We start from the raw sequence: 20,583 nt of genomic DNA on the forward strand, positions 1-20,583 counted from the left end.
TCCTCTCTTGTGCATCGGTAAAGCCTAATTTCTCTCAGTTCCCTAAACATGCCGTATTGCTCCCCATGTTCCCCGCCCAAGTCCTATATCATCTTTTCCCTCATTTCTTCCTTTCCCCAATTTTTTAATTTTTAATTTTTCTCAATCTGGGCCACTTTCTCTACCTGGCTTATTTAGTAATTTCTATTCTTCATACACTGACGTTGTTTGATTGCAACAACTGGATGGTTGTCATGAGAGTGTATTTGTGATATAGTCTTTCCTATAAGTCAGCCGGGCAACTGCTCCGCTAGCTGCCTGCTGAGTGGCCAGGCACCAAGGAATAGACAAGAGTCACCCACAGTAACTGTGCTATTCACTCAGCTTTTATTGAATTCAGGTTCACTCAAAGTACAACATTACATACATTAATGTCCTATTCACACTGTAATGATCTAAGAGAAATGTAACACACACATATAACAAGTAATGGGGAATAAGAAACCTGAGTCCCAGAGTCTTAGTCTGCAGGTCCCGGAGACAGCATGGTGAGCAAGGGCGCCGTCAGAGTCTTGCAAGGAAGGATCTCCTGAGCCAGGTGGCCAGCAGAGCAGACAAAGTTCTTGGCCCAGCAGGGCAGAGCCTCCAGTGGCAATGCCAAGGGCAATCAGCATGTCATGGAGCAGCTCTCCAGTGTGTGGAACTCACCTGTCTCAGCAGTGGCCTAGAGCCTGACTCAGTTATACTTGAAAGTGGTGGACTCCAGGTTTCTGAGTCTCTTGATAAGTGATTTGGCACCCTTGATAGCAAGTGGGGAATTTTCCCAGAAGCCTTTCAATGGTCCCACTCTGCTGACACGGCTGTTCTGACCATGTATGCAGATATCTTGGGTGTGTCTTCTTGCCAGACGTGTCTAGTGTGACTTAGATAGTTTCCCTCTTGAACCAAAGTGTCATGGCTGACTGGCAGCCCTCTTGGTTGACATGAGTGCCTCCACTTTATTTTATATACTTTATGCTATCGTGACTGGACCAATGCCATTTTATTGGCCCTCCTTTCCTCATTGGTGATTCCATAAGAGGGAAATTTGGGCCTTTTCAGTTTTGAATTCCAAGTTCCCAGCACCATCTGTGGTACATAGCTATGTACAATAAATATTGAATAAATGTCCAGTCCTCTGCACCGAGGTACAAAGTTTGAAAAAGAGCTCACATTCTTTCCTTTACAAATTTAAGTTTCTTATGTTTTCACAGAGTTATAGCCCTGGCTTTGCTGATGTATCACTAGTTGGTTTTCTTTCTCATTTGAATCTCATTTTGAGCAGATATTTTCCTCTGGTCTATCTGCTAATGTCTGCTTAGTTCCATTATTAATCTTGTAATGATGGTTCTAATGTATTCAACATAGGATGTCTTAACAATTTTCTGTAATTTGTACCATCACCATCTGCTGTTTCGTGGTGGTGGATTCTGGAAATTATTGTGGGTTTCCATTAGTGGGAGAGTCTTTTTGGATTAAAGCAATGCGGTACTTCTCCTTCATAACGTGCTTGCCACAACAACAGGACAACATAAGACCTTCCATGGCAACATCTGCAGAGAAATAAACCCTTCTGTGTGTGGAAGCATCTGTTTCCCATATATCTCTAAATTGTTAGGACACGCATTTCCTAGTATCTTTGTTTAGCACAAATAAATATATTTTCCACAGGATAGTTAAAGAGATAGGAATAAACCATATATATATGGTGTTTTTAGTATCTATTCATATTTAAAGCATGTAGAGGGTATATTAAAGCATGTAGAGGGTATACCCTCTACAGATGGTATACCCTCTGCATGCTTTAAATATGAATAGATACTAAAAACACCTTGAATCCGTGATTTATCCCAAGCTTATAATCATTTAATGCATTTTGGTAAGGCCTGGATATCAATCAAATGCATATTTTACCTCTTTATTATTTTTATTTAAAATTATTTTCTCTCTCTTCACTTTTTAAATTTATTTACTTTTGGTTGTAAAAGACATCATTACAGTGACTAGATCTCCACTTGGACTTTGATCTTCAACTTAGTCCCCTTCTCCAGGCATATAGTTAGAGCTGTGGTGTGTATGTTTTCAGGCCCTTTCCTGTGCATTCATATAGATACAGATATATAGGTATATGCACACTCATGGGTATTTTCATAATACACACACACATACAAAATTTTACAGCTTGCCTTTAATAATAAACAGTATATCAGTAAATACAGATTTATATGACTCCCTTTAAAACCATCACATCATATTTTCAGTATGTGTGGTGGAGACATCTGGCTGAGAGTACCAAAACTCCTCTAACTATGGCTTCAACAATATAGACATCTGTTATTTCACTTACAAGAAAACTGAAATTAGGTATTTCCAGGGCTAACTCAGCAGCTCAGCAATATCGTCCAGGGACCCACGTTCTTTTTATCTGCCTTAAACATCCTCCCACATCAGCTTTTGTCCCTCATGTTTTTTTGACTATGTCAGGCTAAGCATCAGTTCATACCACATTTAAAAGCAAGAGCAAGAGGGCCAGGATAAAATAGCTTTCCTTTTACCAGGAAGCCCAGCATCCTTCAGCATCCTTCCCAATACATCGCACTCATGAGAACTGGGTCAGTTCCACACCTGCTACACAAGACGGTGGGAACGTGAATGTTCAGCAGCGGGGGACCGAGTAGTCATCACTGGCTTTGACCTACAGTGGTCTGTCATTGAGACTTCGTATATTGTTGCAAACAAAACTTCACTGGTTATAAAGAAGAAGAAAATGATGCGTAATGGATGGGCAGCAAACACGGTCTGCCATAGAACGTAGTTATTGAATTTTCCATGTTCACTAACATTGAGATGATATCTACTCTTTGTTATTAAAAACAGTTCTACATTGAAAATTATTGCACATGCTCCCTTGTTCATTTGTGGTTTTATTTTTCTTTTGGAAATATAACAGAAATTGATGCTATAGGATATGAAATATTTTAATTTAACTTTAAGCTGCCAACATTTTTTTAAATGGTTTTACCATTCTATGCTCCTTCCAGTAGTATATGGAAATATCTGTCTCATGTATGAAGCTGGACTTATAAGTAACTGTCTACACCTCCTTCTTTGTTCTTAGTGCTCTAAGTGATGAGGGTGTGCGAAGCCTCACTCCACTGTGCTGAATTTCCAGGCATTTCTCAGACACTTACCTGGATGTCTCATTGCTGCTCCAGGATCTGAGAATTCCTCTCGCTCGTGGAGTTTTTTTCCTGCCAAATCCCCTCCATGCCGAGAGAGACACCATCTGCTACACGTGCAGTGACTGAGGCATCCCTGAAACTCCTCTGTTAGGTTTATTTCAACATCCAAACAATTGCTAGTTTATTTTCAGAGCAGTTTTCCACTCAGAAGATCCTCATTTAAGCTCCAGTCATCCCTCACATTAATATCTGCAACCTGAATGCAGATGTTCTAGAAGCAGCCTATCCTTGTTTGCCTTTCATCGGCCATTAGTGTGTGAATGACCTCCGGGCCAGATTCTTCCTCATTATGTCAGTGGAAACTATAGATATTAGGATGGATAGTGGATCAGGGAGGGGGTTAGAGAATTAGTAAACAATGACTTCTCAACCGATTAGCACAGAACATCACCAAGGAAGCCGTAGCAACAGGCTTCTCACCATCCAATCACAGATAGCAGCTTGTTCCCCCATTCAATAAATCCCCAGTGCAGACATGGCTCTACAGGGCCCTTTTCCGTAATGTTTTCTTTTGTCTCTCTCTCACTCTCTCTCATCTGTGACAAGTTTCTGTTTGTTTGTTTGTTCGTTTCTTTCTTTTTGGACTTTTTCTGTTGCCTCTCCTATTTCTGCTGCTAACATTTTTTTTTCCCACTGAGTAGAAGGCAATGTAGCAAACAGGATGGATAGCATGTGTTCTGGGGTTGGGGATATTTATTTTTGAAACTTGGTTTCACCATGTGCTAGCTCTAGCCCAGAGTCCCCAGTAATGACCTCACAGATGGTTGTGAAGATAAATTAAATAATGTACACAAAGTGCTGGGCAATGATGAGCGTGTTGTTTTTCTCAATCTCTCTTTTATGCACTGTGTTTGTACATATATGTGTTTATATGTTGTATATATTTGTGTGAATATATACATACATATGTATATATGGAGTGAGAGAGAGAGAAATAGAAAGAGAAAACTGTACCTTTTTGCAAGTTATTTGATTCTTGTTCTTATACTTTTCTAAGAGCCTGCTCCCTTCTCTCTCGGTCCCTGGAAGCTATATAGACTCCTGAGCAAACTCTCACTAGATTATAGCTACAAGAAGAGCAGAGGCGAGGAAAACTGTCATGGACAGCTCTAGGTGGATCATGCCTATTTTCTATTTGCAAAGGTACGAATATCTATGTACAGTCACGTGTCACCTAACAATGGAGATACATTCCGAGGAACACATCACTGGGCGATTGTGTCCTTGTGTGAACATCACATCACAGGGCACACTCCCACAAACCTAGATGTATAGCCTGTCACATGCCTGGGCTGTGTGATGTAGCCTATGGGCATATCGCTCCTAGGCTGGCAGCCTGTACAGAATGTCCCTCTACTGAATACTATAGTGAATTACAATCCACTGGTAAGTATTTGTGTATCTAAGCATATGTAAACAGTAAAACACCATATAAAGGATTAAAAAGGGGATCCCTGTATAGGGCATTTGTCATGAATGGGGCTTGTAGGACTGAAAGTTGCTTTCAGTGAGTCAGAGAGTGAGTGGTGAGTGATTGTGTGGTCCTAGGACATTGCCGCTATATAGTGCTAGGGACTTCATAGACACTATACACTTAGGTTACCCTAAATTTATTGAAACTTTTTTTTATTTTCTCAACAATAAATTAACTGAGCTTACTGTAACATTTTTACATTGTAAATATTTTATTTGTTAATTTTTTAACTCTTGTAATAATAGTTTGCTTACGACACGAACACATTGTGCAGCTGTACAAAAATCTTCTTTCTTCATATCCTTATACTATGTTCTTCTCTATTTAAAACTTTTGTATCTGTTTACTTTACACTTTTTTTGTTAAAAACTAATACATAAACACACACACACACACACACACACACACACACACTAGCTTAGGTCTACACAGGGTCAGATCATCAATAGCAGTGTCTTCCCCCTCCACATCTTGTCCCACTGGAAGCTCCTCAGGGGTGAAAACACAGGGCGCTGTCATCCCCCACGACAACAGTGTCTTCTTCGGGACACCTCCTGAAGGACCTGCCTGAGGCTCTCCTTGAGGAGGTGTCACTCTTCCCAGAAACACGTCCATGGTGGTTTGCTTAGTTCATTTCTTTTTTCCATTATGCATTTGCTTATAAGCACATAATGCACCAAGAACATTCCTCTCTATTAATGAAAACCTTTCGGTGGTGTGGTCCGTGTTTTCCAACTTTTTAAAGAGCTTTTTGAGGTCGGCAAAAGCTTTTACTAAACCCTTCACTGTGAATTTTTTTGAGGGTTCTTTTTCTTCTCCTGAAGTTTCCTTTTCTCACGTCTTCAGCTATGCATTCCCGTTCCAGTTCCATCAATTACTCATCAGTCAATTAATTCCTCAGGATCCACTGCTAAGAGCTCCTCAATGACATCCCCATACATACCCAGGTTAAAGTCGTTTGCTGTCTCAACCACAGCCTTATTGATTTTTGCAAACTTTGTGCTAAAACCTTATGGAGGTTACATCACTAAGCAATAAGAGTTTTTCAGCTCCATTATGATCTTATGGGACCACTGTCATAAATGTGATCCATCATGGACTGAAATATAATTATCCGATGCATGACTATACACATAGATAGTATATTATGTATTCACGCATGTATTTAAATTTACATGGACTCAGCTAAACCCTTTAAACCATTTTTCCATATTTGAAAGGCTATCTTGTATGGATTAATGTACAAGATAACAAGTGAACTGGATTAGTGACAAACACTGGAGAAAAAAGAAACCAAGAAATGTAGGAAGTCATTATTTTTTTGTTTAGGACTGTAGGATGAGATATAGTTGCATAGCACTTGGAAAAATGGTAATTACACTTAATTAGCAAGGTTACCTTAAAGGTGAATGTACTAGTTAGTGTTAATTAACTAATTTTCTCCTTTGTATTAGTATGCTACCATAACAAAATATCATCAATTGAATGGCTTAAACAATAGGACTTTATTTCTCACAGTCTTGGAGGCTGGGAAGTCCAAGATCAAGGTGTAGGCCATTTCAGCTCCTGATGAGGGCTCTCTTCCTGGCTTGCAGATGGCTGCCTTCTTGCTGTGTCCTTATGTAGGAGGGGGCACAGAGAGAGCAGAAAGAGGAAGCTCTCTAGTATCTCTTCTTCTGTGGACACTAATCCCATCATGAGGGTTCATCCTCATGACCTCATCTAAACCCGATTACCGGGCAGAGGCCCCATCTCCAAATAGTATCACATTTGGGGGCTAGGGCTTCAACATATGAATTGGGAGAGAACAATTCTAACCTATAGTCCCATACTTGAAAATTAACTTTTCCCTTTAGATAACCCCAGGTCTTTATTCTTAGCCTTCTGATTATTTATTTATTTGTTTCTTTATTTTGATGTGGTTCCATAGGGATATCATCTTGAAAATTAATTTCAACTATTTGGGGGTTTTTTGGTGAATGGTAAAAAAATATGCTTCTCTAACCTACAATTTTCTAACTTTATTTTTAGACGTATCCATCTGTGTTCTGTAGGGCATTTTCAATTGGATATTCTGTAGGTAGATGGAGCAAAATACTGATAGATATGTTAGTTTTGGTACCAAAACACTTTTTTCTTCTTCTCTATAGATCTAATCAATATCACTGTTTTATAGACCTGCCATCTTAGTGATCTTTTCCTCCCTTTGACTTCCAAAATCAGTTTGTTTTTACTTTTGTTTTGTAATCACATGAAGAAATATAGTAATTGATCCAAAGCCTTTTATTTCAGTGCATTCTATTTTCACAGCATTATATAAGTTGTTGGAAAAACTACAGAGATAAATAAAAAATTGACAGTCTAAAACAAAGTTTGTCAAACTATTGCAAACCAAATCCTGGCCACTGCCTATTTTTGAAAATAAAATTTCATTGGCACTCAGCCCTGCCCATTTGTTTACTGATCGCTAATGCGACTTTCATCCTCTAATGGCAGAACGTAATAATTGCTACCAAGACTATATGGGCCACAAAGACTAAAATATTTACTATCTAGCCCTTTACAGAAAAAATCTTTGCCCAGGTCCTAATCTAAAAAATGGTGGAATGTGTGTGTGTGAGATAGGGTGAGATATAAATGCTTTGCACAAACACACATTCTAACACTTTCTAACTTAGATGTACCTACCACACATCCAAAAAGGTATGTAACAAAAGATATGTTACAAAATTATGTGATAGTAAAGATGAAAGAGCAATTAATATCTGCTGAGGATTACAAATTGGATAGGACTTCACAGAATAGCTCATATCTTGGTAAAACATTGGACGAATTAGAATGATTTTGGTACCAAAAGGTTAGTAGAAACATTTTTTAAATAAACGTTTACTGAGTATCCACTGACATAGTCACTTAGATGAAATGTTTACTTAGGATGAGAATCTGTCAGTCCCCTGAACCTTCGGTAGGACCTAGAGCAGTACCTTGCACATAGTAACGTAACAATAGATACCTGTTATTTAGTTAGTTGATGAAATAGTGTATAACAAATACATGGCAACATTCTACAGCATACGCTGTAACAATATGGAGAAGACATAATTTCTGGCAGGATTTCCTGGAAAGAATGATATTGAAACTACATATTGGGTAGAACAAATCTGGAGTGTTGATTACCATTTTTTTCTTCACTAAGATTCCATTGTTCCACTAGCCTTAATTCTCTGACACCCAGTTCAATTTTTCAATCTGTAATGATTTTTCATGGCTGGTAGAGACTACATTGTTTGCTTTAGAATGAAAATTCCCTATGGTCTGTGTCCTTTGAAGTAGGAACTCAATAAGTGGTACTAATATTAGAATAAGCTTGATGCCAAGGGCAAACCGCTCCTGGTACTCGGCCACACTTTTGCAGCATGGAACAGTAATTTTACAGAATTTTCCACTAATAAGCCACTCTTATGTCTTTGGCCAATGGGAATTTAATTTTCTGGATACTGGACCTAATTGAATTAGCTCATCACCTTAAGCTTATACTAACATCCTTGGTGATAGCCTTAAGCTTTCCACCTTCTTAACTCAGTCCATTTGCATGGCTTTAGTTGATGAATTCTAAGTCTCTAGCCCAGAGTTTTCTGCTGAATGCCAAATCCACAGTCCTGCACATGACACACAGACATCTCAGCTTCGATGTGTTCACAGTTGAATTTATTATCTTTTACACCATCCTATTTCATAATGATGATCGGGCATTTTTATGCTCCCTAGATTAAGGAATGTTGATATCATCTATCACTGGGAATCATCTGTGATCCTTCACACTTTTCCTGCCACCTCTGATCCCCATGGGTCCTAACAGTAGCCCCTCCTTAATATATCTCAAACCTATCTACTTGCACTTACATTGACTCAGGCTACCATCACCTCCTGTCTGTGTCCCTGAATGCCTTTCCTAAAATCAAATCCCCACCCTTTGGTCTGACCCCGCTCCATCCATTTTCCAGGGATTTCCAGAGAATCTGCTATTAAATGCAAATCCAATCGCCCACCTGAGTAAAATATTTCACTGGTTACCCTTTCTCTGTTCCTTGGGTAAAATTTAACTCCTAAAATCCTCTGGACATGTGCCCTTTCTACCTCTCCGGGTTTATTGCCACACTGCCTCCCCCCTGCCACACACACATACACTTCCTTGAGCCTTTTCCCCTGAAGAACAGCCCTTGGGGCTCTGCTCTTTCCCTGAACTCTTGACACACACACTGGATTTCCCATAAGAACCTGCTCCCTAAACTCTCACATAATCAGGGCCATTCCTTCAGTTCGCCCATCCTCTCTTCACCTGGTGCCCTTCTCTCTATCTTTTGACTTTCATTTTCAATATCACTTCTTCCAGTTTACATCCAGCCATATCCACACCTTCCTTTGCATCTTTCTTCCCCGAAGCCATGTTATGGTCTGGACCCTTGCTCTATATTCTCATTTACTATGTATTTCTATAATAAAACAATTATGTCACTATTTATGTGCATATTCAGATGCCTGTCTCCCTTGCTAATTATTAATCTGTATTAATTTTTTTCCCATGGTTGTAGTCCCAGCCTCTACACAATACCTGGCCCATTGTAGGTTCTCATTAAGTAAGTGTTTAATGAATGAATGGATGGATGATTCATTTGGAACATCTACTGTGTGTTAGGTATGTTTCCAGCTTTAGAGATAAGAAGATTATTAACTCCTGCCCTGGCATCACTCCTGGTCTAGGATTGAAATCCCTCTTAAAAGAGATAAACTAGCTTACCTCTTGATGTGAAGCTATTAAACAACTTGTAAGTATCATTTTCCATTTATCTTATTGTCATTTTTATAGGCTAATTTCATTTAAGGGAATCAGCCCATTCCAGTCTCGGTCACTCTGGGACTGTGGGAGTGTCCTCCAGGGAAGTTCTATGTGACTTTAGCTTCCAGACCACTCACGCAGGAGCCATAGTGTGCTTGGGCTCATTGGATGTGCACTGAGCCAGCAACTGGCTGTAAAGTGACTTTTAGTGTGGAAAAGAAAAGTAAGTGTTAGAACCAATTACTCAAATATGAAGAAATTAGCCTCTGCTAGGCTGATAATTTTTTTTTTCTTTTCAAAGGAGAGGAAGGATGAAAGGAAAGGAGGAAGGAAAGAAGACTTTCATAAATTCTGGTCCCAAAGTTATATGTTCATACTGTTTTTTAAAAAATAGCATTTTATTTCAATAATTACTAGTACCACCTAATGAGTATGAGACACTCCATTAAATGGTTTATTGGTCTACTTGGTCCTCATGGTAGTCTTATGAGGTAGATTCTGTCATCAGCCCAACTTTACAGAAAAGGAAACTGAGACACAGGAAGCTTGAGTCAGAGAATACACTTGTCCTGTGTGTGTCTCCTTAGTACTCACACAAAACACTTCACTTCTGACACTTCAGGTCATCACATGTATGGAGGTTTTTCCCACACCAAGCAGTTTGGTGACACCAGCTGGGTGTCCTACAATTTGACTAAATTCTGACACTGTCTACCTGGAAATAGCATCAGACCTCACAGGTTGTTCCTTATCCTCCACCACTTCTTGCTACCCCCCCCCCCCCCCCCCCCATACACTTCAGATACCATACTCAAGTCCAGGGTGTCACCTGGGCTTCTGACAGGATGGCTATAATTTAGAGGTTCCCTCAGCCCCCTGCTTGCGTTCAATGAATTTGCTAGAGCAGCTCACAGGACTCAGGAAAAGAGTTTACTTACTAGATTACTGGCTTATTCTAAATTTAAGGATATAATAAAGGATAGAGATGAACATCCAGATGGAAGAGACGTGTAGGACGAGGTATATGGGAAGGAGTGTGGCGGTTCCATGCTCTCTCTCTGGGCACTTCTACGTGTTCACAACCAGGAAGATCCCCTACCCAGTCCTCTTACTTCCAGGATTTTAATGGAGGCTTCATCATATCGGCGTGATCAATTAACTCACTCTATTTCTAGCCTCTCTCCCCTCTGCAGAGAATGGAGAGTGGTGCTGAAATTTCCACACTTCTAATCAGGGCTTGGTCTTTCTGGTGACCAGCCCTATCCAGGAGGCCACCAAGGGTCACCTCATTAGAGCAAAAGGCACTCCTAACACACAAAAGATTCCAAGGGATTTAGGAGCTCTGTGCCAGGAACTAGGGACAGAAATACACACACATATATATGGTCAGGATGGGAAATATACATATTCTATTATTTCACAGCCCACCCTCTGGTCTCTGGCCATAGTTCCTTTACAACAAAACGATATACAACTCAAAAGATATTGGCACAGGATTTGAATCCCATCCAGTCTTTAATTATTAGTCAAGTCCACTATCATATCATGGAAGAAAGGCCCCTGGGCAAGGCCACTCAGGGGTGCAGGCATTCATTTGATCTTGTCATGTTCCAAAAAGCAAGAGCGGTCTTGGCAAACACATCACCTTCACAAGCATTTGTTACAATTGAGCTAAGAGACAATATCATCTCTTGCTCTGAGCTTCTTTTGTGTTATGTAATGTTGGATTTCCCTCTTCACATAACCATTCGTTCATTCTTTTACCTTCAGCTATGATTTCACTGACTCTCCATTTATTCCCAAACTCTTCCACCTTTGGAAACTGTACTAGGTTCAGCCACTGTGCTGGGCCAGATTGTAGGCAGCATTTCTAATCTGACAACTAGTCTAGCAACGGCACACTGTCCTTAGCATGGGTTAAGGTCACACAGGTGCAGAACTAGTGGGCAGTCTTTACCACTAGACAACAGAGCTACATTCCTGTTAGCCCCCGTTATACCAGATGGTGCCAAGGCACATCCTACTTCATCAGGCCCTTAGGCATAAGGGTTTAAAAACATAGTTACAGCTTCTTGCTTGGGAATCATCACTGTTTCCAGCAGGTATAGTTGTAGCCATGGACCTGTGAGTACTGTTAAATAGGAAACAAATAAAAGTTGTGGTCGTGTAGGAAATAAGTAGAAAAAGTATTTATAGTCATTATATTAGCACTCTCTCCTCTTGGAAAGACTTGCATAGTGATACCAGCATCCTAAGGATCTGGGACTTTACCAAAATTATAGAGCTGGGAGGGAGCAGTACCCTGGGCTTGGAATTACCTGATCCTTTACCTGAATTACCTTTACGTATACAAAAGCAACTGAGGAAAGATGAAGTTTTCTCTCCAATCACATTCATGCCAGAAACCTTCTTTCCAATCTCCAGAATACTATGAGTCATTATAATAATTAGTACTTAACCGGGGACAGAGCTTCTTTTTGCTCATTCCAAATAGAAGTTTACTACTCACTAAGTGGCAGTTACCAGTGTCTAGGAGGAAGCATATGATCAGTCAGGGTGGGTGTGGTGACTACCGAGTCCAATCACATACTAGTGCCTGGGGAGAGCGAGCTGGGAGAACCAAGCTGGTCTAGGGCCAGTCTCCATTTGGAACTGGGAAAGCACCAGAGTGGGTGGCCAGTGTCCTAAGCCCTGTCTGCAGAGCATATAGAATGTTTCACCTCATTCCATTTTTGAAGGTTTGAAGCTAGACAGTAACAATAGTTTTAAATGCCAGAAAGCACCATATTTTATGATGATTTTACAAGAAGGACCACTGATACGTAAAGCACACTTGGATGCTCTGCAAGTCACGAGGAAAGCAATGCTGAATAAGCAAGACAGTCCCCATGTTGGGAGAGCAACAATAACCATACCAAAAAAGCCTCCTTTACCTCAGAGAAGCAAATCTGCAGGGACCAAAGGAGACACCTATCTCTGAGGAGTATCACAAATGGTGACAGGTCAGTCAGGAGAAAGAAAATCGTTTCTGTTCCCCGGGGGCGATGGGTGTAAGAACTTGGAGGCTTTCCCCCATTTTCTTACGCAGCCTCCTTCCTTGTGAGTGTCGTGATTTAGATCCATGTGAAAGGATTTATTTGACAGAAGCTTCTTATTCCATAGGGTCAGTTTCTCTCCCTCTCTGTCCTCTCTCAGGCTTTGTAAATGAACAAAGTCGCCACTTGTCCCACACAGGGTGCAAAGAGAGGTTTGGTGTGGGTTTGACTGTCCATTCAGGCTCTGTTTTCAGCTGGTTCTAAGTGAAATCTTTAGAAACCACACAGTGGGAATCCTTTGCTTGGGGCACAGGGTGGGCAGCAAACTTTGAAAAAGCTATTGAAATCCTGAGAGCTGTTGGGTAGAAACTGTTCTTTTAAGACTTCCTTATGGGCAGTGCGGGAAATAAACACACAGAGGAAGTCATTTAGCCTCTCTGTGAACTTCATGTTGACATTTGCTTACCAAAAATGTTCATTGTGGGTACCTAAGAAATACACACGTGTGCATATGTATGTGTGTGTGTGTATGTGTGTGTCTGGCTATACACATGTGTATATGTATATAAACATTTTCTAATTCTCCCATATCACAATGCTTGTAATGTGATGCTAAAAATAAAATTAACAATGGGGGAAAAGACAATAGCAAAAATATAGATATGGATACCTTTTACAATACTGTTTCTAAAAGTAGAAACTGGATTTCTTATATTTCTAGTGGAATCTTTAGCAATCTGCTGCTCTTTCTCATGTGTACTCTGCAGTGTTTTACACAAACTGCTTGACCCAGGATGTCATAATTTATGAGTAATGTTTGGTTTACGCTTTTCATCTTTACTTACATGATTCTTGCCTTAGAACTGAAACAACTTTAAAACCTTCGATGACAGGTCAGTGAATCTCTGATGTCAAGTGGAAATGCTGATTTAAAAAGCCTAAGGAGAAGAATAGTAAATACATTTTACAGGTGAAAAATGAAGGTACGTGGACCAAGAGAAACCATTCGGTTGTTTGGAAGAAAAATCCACTCAAACGAGTGAAGGCAAAGGAGAAATCACTGGAGTGGTTCACGGGATTCCTGTGACATGTGAGAAGTCTTTTGGGAACCAAAAAGCCCTTGGTTTGTCTCTTCATCTGTACCACATGGGCTCTCAACTCTGCTGCTTCCTGCAAGTCTGCTTCTTTTACCTTGTATAGTCAGTGGTCATTTAATTCCAACTTACACTCAAGATCACCTAAGCAGGAATAAAGGATTTAGTATCTGGATGCAGGAATATCTTATGGAACTCAGGATCAGGAGTACAGCCAGCTGTTGCAAGAGACTGGAGCCAAAAACAATAAAAGTCACCCAGAACTGAATTGTTCCTTCTATCTCCTCCAAGCGAGAGTCTCTTGTCTCTGTTACTTTCTGTACTTTCTTTTTCTCCTCTCCCCTCTCACTCCCATTTTTACCACCCTCTCCTCTTCCTAGATGTGCTTTGTTTGTTTCTATAGTCATGCCACCAAACCTCAGTTCTTCCTTTACATCTCTTCTTAGTTTAAATGCCCAATGGAAATCTATGAGTCATTGTATCCCAGTTTTGTACTTCGAGGGCAAGTCACCTGATTGGCCCAGACTGGGTCAGGTGACTCCCTGGTTCAAACAGACTTAGCTTGGGGAGGTCACCTGGAATAACTAGGTTTCTATAGGCATATGCTATGTTCAGCAGGAGCTGTGGGAAGGCTAGCTGGGCCGCTCAAACACATTTACCACAGTAGTTGCTGTAGGAGCCTCTGTTAGTACCTCAGTATATTCCACATATTTTAATAGTGTTTCTTATAAAGGATATAAATTCTCCTTCAGACTAACTTTAGCAGTATTTTTAGGTTACCATTGGAATATAGTTAAACTAATTTCAGTATAAATTTATTGTCTGTATTTCTAAAATCATCTTGCAATGTCTTCCTGCGGAGGAGGATTCATTGATGGAGACTGGGCAACTTTTATAGGAGACAAATGTGGGCAGTTTGAGTTGGCTATGGAGTCATCACCAATAATTGAACTTGAGTTAACCTGAGTGCATTATCATGTGATGATGATATTGCCAACAGAGAAAGATGGCATCAGTCCCTCACAGTGGGTGGTGCTTATGCCTGCATCTCACAACAGTCTTATGCTGGTTGGGATTGTGGACGTCATGTATTTATATCAATGTGTCCCTATAATGCTTTCTCTCTGAATCTCTCTTTCAGGGTGGAATATGTGGTTTATTCCTAAACCTTGTTTTTTGGAGATGATACATTGCTAATCATATAATCAACCTGAGTTCCAGTCCGTTGAATGTTTAATTCTTAGCTCAGTGTCTTTACTAGCTGTGTATCCTTAAGAAAGTTGCTTGAACTCTATGCACCTCTCTTTCTTCAATAAAATGTGGATAACAACATTGGCTTGTTCTGGAGAATCAGAGATACAATGCATGAAAGACACATACCAGCCAGAGGTAGTGAGGCAGTTGCAGAAGCTGCCGCTAGTTAACACATGACATTCACCCAACTCCATCTGTGGCTCAGCTAGTCTCAGCTGCAGCTCTCATGGACAGTTCATATTCACCAAGCACTTACAGCAACCTACCTGAGTTTCCCTGCATCTCTTTCTACTTTCCTCTCCAGCGCCTCCTCTGATGCCACAAGGGCTCATTCTCCCATGTCCACACACAGCCTGGAAGTGCTGCCTGTGCTCATTTCCTAGAGGGCAGCCCTTACCCACTGTGAGACAGAAGCCCGTCCACAAACCCTGCAGCCTCCCATCTTTCAGTGGACAATTCTGGGTGACTTTTTGAACACTTCCCAGAAGCCTCAGCAGAATCCAATACTCCTTACCTTGTACCATAGATCCCAATGATACACATTAATATTGATTTTTCCAGTCTTACTGTTCCTACCTTCCTTAATTTTGTAATTATTCCTGCCCATTCCTCCCTTTAATACCCAAACCAGCCTTTTTCTTAGAATCTGTTTTATAGAGATTCCCAAGTAAGACAGTATAGTTGAGAACATGGATTAGGGAGCTCCCTGCTTGGATTTGAACTAACTCTCCTCCTTAGTAGTTCTATGTCCTTACATGTTGTTACCTCATTTTATTCTTCCTCAGTTTCCTCACCTATGAAATTCAGATAATGATAGTAACTTTCTTATAAAATTGTTAGGAGAAATACGTGAGTCATCACAGTGTAAATACAACATATTTAGGATACTTAGTGTCTGATAGCTAGTAAGCTGTATGTGAGTGTTATGTCTCAATATCCCCTTGTAGACTTATTCGGTTGTGTCTAGAAATCTTAACATGAGTTATTCCTTTCTTCGTCATTGCATGTTTTTCTTAATGTAGCTTTCTTCTGCCGCTCTTTATCTTCCTTTTGTTTTCTAGTGCTGACTAAGTAGAGAGAACCACAAGTGTTCCCCGGAGCTTTGTAATTTCTGGAAGCATGTAACAGGGCCCTTGTTATGTGCTGTGCTCCATTTTTTTCTTGCTCCAGCAGCCCTGGCCCCCTGATCTGTTGGCAGACAGCAGACGATGCTGCCAGCTCTTGCTTATTCAGAGGCTCTTTATCCAGACTTTGTTCTTCTCTCTGGCTGCCTTCCTTTGGCCGTTAGATGCTTCCTTACATTGCTCTCTGAAGGTGTGCCAAGGAGGGAAAACATAGCAGACCTCAGATTAGCCAATTATGGGGTCTAAAAAATTAGGACTTTTGGGTCACTGGGATTCAGTTTTCTGAGCCATATATCTCCTCCCTTACCATGAAAAATTCAGAATCAGCCTTGTGTAATGGCAATATATTTTTCTTTGACTGAGATACAATTAAGACATAAAGACATAATAAAACACACATATCAAGCATTCAGTTTGGCAAATGTACACATTCATGTAATGACCACTGAAAATAAGATGATTTGCATCACCCTAGAAAATTACCTTATTTTCCTTTCTCATCAATTCCCCTCAACTCCCTCAGCAAACACATTTTGATTTCTATCACTATATATATTTTCCTCATCTTGAATTTCATGTAAATGAAATCACCCATATCTACTTTTCTGTTCCTGATCTTCTTCTATTTAGGGAAATCTTGAGATACATCTACGTAACTGTATATATTAGAAGTGCGTTCTATTTTTGTTCCATTTAGTATGCCATTAACTAAATGTGCTCTAATATTTTTTATATAATAATCTATTATTTTGTTACAAACATTTGAGTAAGTTCTGCTTTGGGACTATTATAAATAAGGCTGCTGAGCACGTTCTAAAAATGTATTTTTGTGGAAATATATTTTCTGTTAGGTAAGTGGCTGCAGGTAGAATTGCTGTGTCATAGGCAGAAGCATGTGTAATTTTAAAGAAACCGCCAAGCAGGGCCCAGACCATTTTACCCTGCTGCTGATAGTGTATGCGTGTCCTCAGTAACCTCGTCAGCATTTAGTACCTTTTAGTGTTAGCCATTCTAGTGGGTATGAACTGGTGGTTTATTGTAACTTTATTTCATATTTTCCTGGTGACTAGAGATGTTGAACACCTTTTCACTGCACTCACCAACTATCCTAATATCTTCTTCTGTCTTTTCAAGTCCTTAATGGTAGTGAAGTGAAGTCAATTTGACCAATATTTTTGAGTTCCTTCTCTCAATGATGCAAGAGGAAAATGCAAATATCTAGGGTTCTGTGGCAGGTACAAAGAAGTTCTGGGAGTCATCCACTTAGTAGCCCATGCTATTAATGCTCTGCCCATACCTCTTGGCATTTACTTGCCCAGAGCATGCCGTAGATCTCCTGGGACTCTCTAAGTGAGAACTTCCTTTCTGACTATAGTGGGTTAGGCCAGAAATGCCCGTGGATTCATGCTCCTAGAAGCAGCTCTCTGCCAATGGCGAGTGGGAATCGGAGGTTAAATACCCTCACTTTCTTGCACTTTGCATGGAATAACTCTGAAGCATGGTTCACCCTGACTCCGAGTCCCCTGAAGGAATTGAACCTTAGTTCTCCACAGCAATCTTTTATTCCATCAAGCAAACCTATTGGCTCCCCCTTTCTCTGTCCCATTTTCCATTCTTCTACTGATTTCCTCTAAGATCACTTCCAAAATGAACTACGTGTACTCAGGTTCTTGCATTGTGATCTCCTTCTGGAAAATACAACTGAGATGCCTGTCCCCAAAGATGTGTGTTGGGATATAATAATTGTTGTGCAAGAAACTAATTAAGACACTGATGAGGTATGCCGATGAAGTTATGGCATTGATCTCCTGGGTAACCACACAAATGATGAAAGGCCAGATGAATATGGCAGAAAATCAGTAATGTCCGTGGCTAGTAGAGGCAGAAGTACTTATGGGCTGGTGGCTGAGGGTTGGGCAGGCATTTCTAGAAAGGGTAGAGATACTGAAGTGTGAAGTGAGAGGAGGGGAGGACATTCTAGGAAATAGATGGCTTATGACAATAGTATGGACATGCATGTCATATTTGAAGTAGCAATCTATCTGAAGCTTGAGATTATGTGGAAAGGACCAAAAATAAGCCTTTCAAGGTTAGTTAGCATCATATTGAAAAGATTCAAATGATAAGCTAGGAAGTTTGGACTTTTTTCTCTCAGGTAGAAGAGAATGCTTAAACATTCTTCAGCAGGGAGCATCCCAACAAAAGCAGGTTTCCAGAAAAACTAACATAGTCTAATTTTGGAGGATTAATCATGGCTTAAGGTCGAAAGTAGTTTTAGTGACTGCTATAAACTGATAAAGTCTTAAAAACAGGTAGTGGTAATGGGAATGGAAAGGACAGCATCCATTCAGAAACTACTGAAATAGAATTCAGTGGATTCAATAGAATTTGGTGACATGGATAATGGAAACCTGGACAGATACATGAGGCCAAGTAGTTCTAAAGCTTCAAGGCAGTTGGTTTCAAACTATTGCCCTAACATTATCAGACGTAAAGAAATTAAAGGGAGATAAAATTTCAGAGTAAAGCAATTAACTTATTTAATTTTATGCCCAGTAATTTAACTGATATCCATATCAAGCAGATATTTTAAGATTTGGGACTGGAGTTTAGGAGAGAGGTAATACGTGCTCTTCATTCGGCTCTCAGCTTGGCTGGAGAGCTGAAATTTATGTACATAGGGAAGAACACAACCACATAATCACATGCTCAAGTGTTTGAGCTGTGCTGTGAGAGCAGGAAGGTGAGGGTCAGCATAAGCCAGAGGCATCAGGAATGAGACCAAGTAAGAGGTGTAACTTGAGTATAAGCTTTGCGAGAAAGGGAGAGAAAAGAATTTGCGTGATGACCACCATGAATAAAATTATTGAAGAGAGACTGAAGCTATTCGGGAACATAATTAAACTAAGAGAGGAGGGTATTTACAAACTTACTTATGCTTACACTGCCTCCTTCTCCAAGAATTTTAGGGACCCCAGTCTAATCCAAATATACAGGGCCTAACTGTGCTGGTCTTGAAGGAGCTGCCTATAGAATCAACTGAGCTAGTGAGACTGATTAAGTGACCACAGATGCAGAGTAGAAACCAAGACACTTCCAGAACCAAAAGTACTTATGTGCATAGATTTATTAATATGTAGTCTTTGAAGTGACTGTGTATATGATCCAAATAATAGGTTTTTAAAAAAAATACGAACACTGAACTTCCATACTTAGAACCAAGCACAGCTATCCTAGTGTTACAAAAGTCCACTATTGCTTCTCCAGCACCGGTTTGAACTGGACCGCTGTGCAGCGGTATATAATTTTGTATCGCTCTGCCTGACCATCTCATTGAACTATCGAACACTTGGGGAGCACACATACTTGGGTGATGATGGAGATGAGAGTAGAGGCAGATATCAAATAAATGTATTGATCTTAACAAAGCTGTGTTCCCCAGTTTTGGGTTTAAATATTTTAAATTGCCAGTAAATTACTGATTTATATATTTTTTCCCTTTTCCAAATATTTTGAGAATACCATGAGAAAAATTGCCTTGCTTAGTGCCTTTGAATTGCTGAGGCCCTTACTTCTTTTCGTTACTGCAAGATACTCAAATCTGTCTTCATAAAAGTTGTTCTTCTAAGTATCTAATGGTATCAGAATGTAGCCCAATAAGAAACACAATCTCGGATAAAAGTTTCTTCCCCACTAGGTTTCCTGAATATAATGGCAATGAGATTAGCACATTTTCCCAGTGATTGAGTTGGCCTGTGTCCATAGATTTATAAATAGAATTTATTGTGAAAGTTACTGTGCTACTTGGGTAAGTAGCTATTGCAATTTGAGGATAGAAAATGTTCTCTGAAAAGAAACTATTATATGCCTTATATGCCATGGCCATCTGAGGACAAAAAAAGACAGAAGGCACAAGTGAGTTTTGTTTTCAGTTCATTCTACTCTCTATACAATTATGAACACGCAGATAGAGTTAACATTTGGCAAAGGGATTGATATTCCTATTCCTCTATTTTTAATTACATTAGTAGGGTCAGTGGAGGGTAAATGACAATTTCAAACCCTTCATCATTTTGCTGTCTTTTGGTGGTGGAAGGATGACATGTGGGAGCATGTCCAGATTTCTGCTGGCCTTTCCCCAGGAGAGCGATAGACTCACGGAACATGAGGACCGTGTAGTGTAAGGAACCAATCTGCGCCTCCATCCAACCATCATAAGCTGATCTTTGTTTACTGCAGTCAGATGAGGCTGATGGTGAATTTCTGAGGTGAACGCTGCGATGGAAGGAAATTTATGTAACTGAAAACACCACTGTTGCTGTCACCACTACAACACATCTCCTTTCTGAAGGATGGAGTTGCATGTCACAACTAGAAGAAAACAACTGTTTTCAATGAGATCCATTTCAACGAGCCTTTGTGCTTTGCCATCCAGTCAAAATCCTAATAGTGAGAAAACACGTTTATCCTAGTCAGAGCAGCATTTAACATCTCCTCTTAGGAAA

At 40.1% G+C, this 20,583-nt stretch overlaps 1 protein-coding gene across 3 annotated transcripts in view; it reads left to right on the plus strand.

Annotated features, from left to right (window-relative positions):
- RBMS3 (RNA binding motif single stranded interacting protein 3) overlaps positions 1-20,583 on the plus strand; it is a 1,231,630-nt gene that overhangs the window by 511,272 nt on the left and 699,775 nt on the right. The gene's annotated exons all lie outside the window — the stretch shown is intronic.

The sequence above is a fragment of the Desmodus rotundus genome, chromosome 8, assembly GCF_022682495.2.
Source record: "Desmodus rotundus isolate HL8 chromosome 8, HLdesRot8A.1, whole genome shotgun sequence".
Taxonomy (NCBI): Eukaryota; Metazoa; Chordata; class Mammalia; order Chiroptera; family Phyllostomidae; genus Desmodus; species Desmodus rotundus.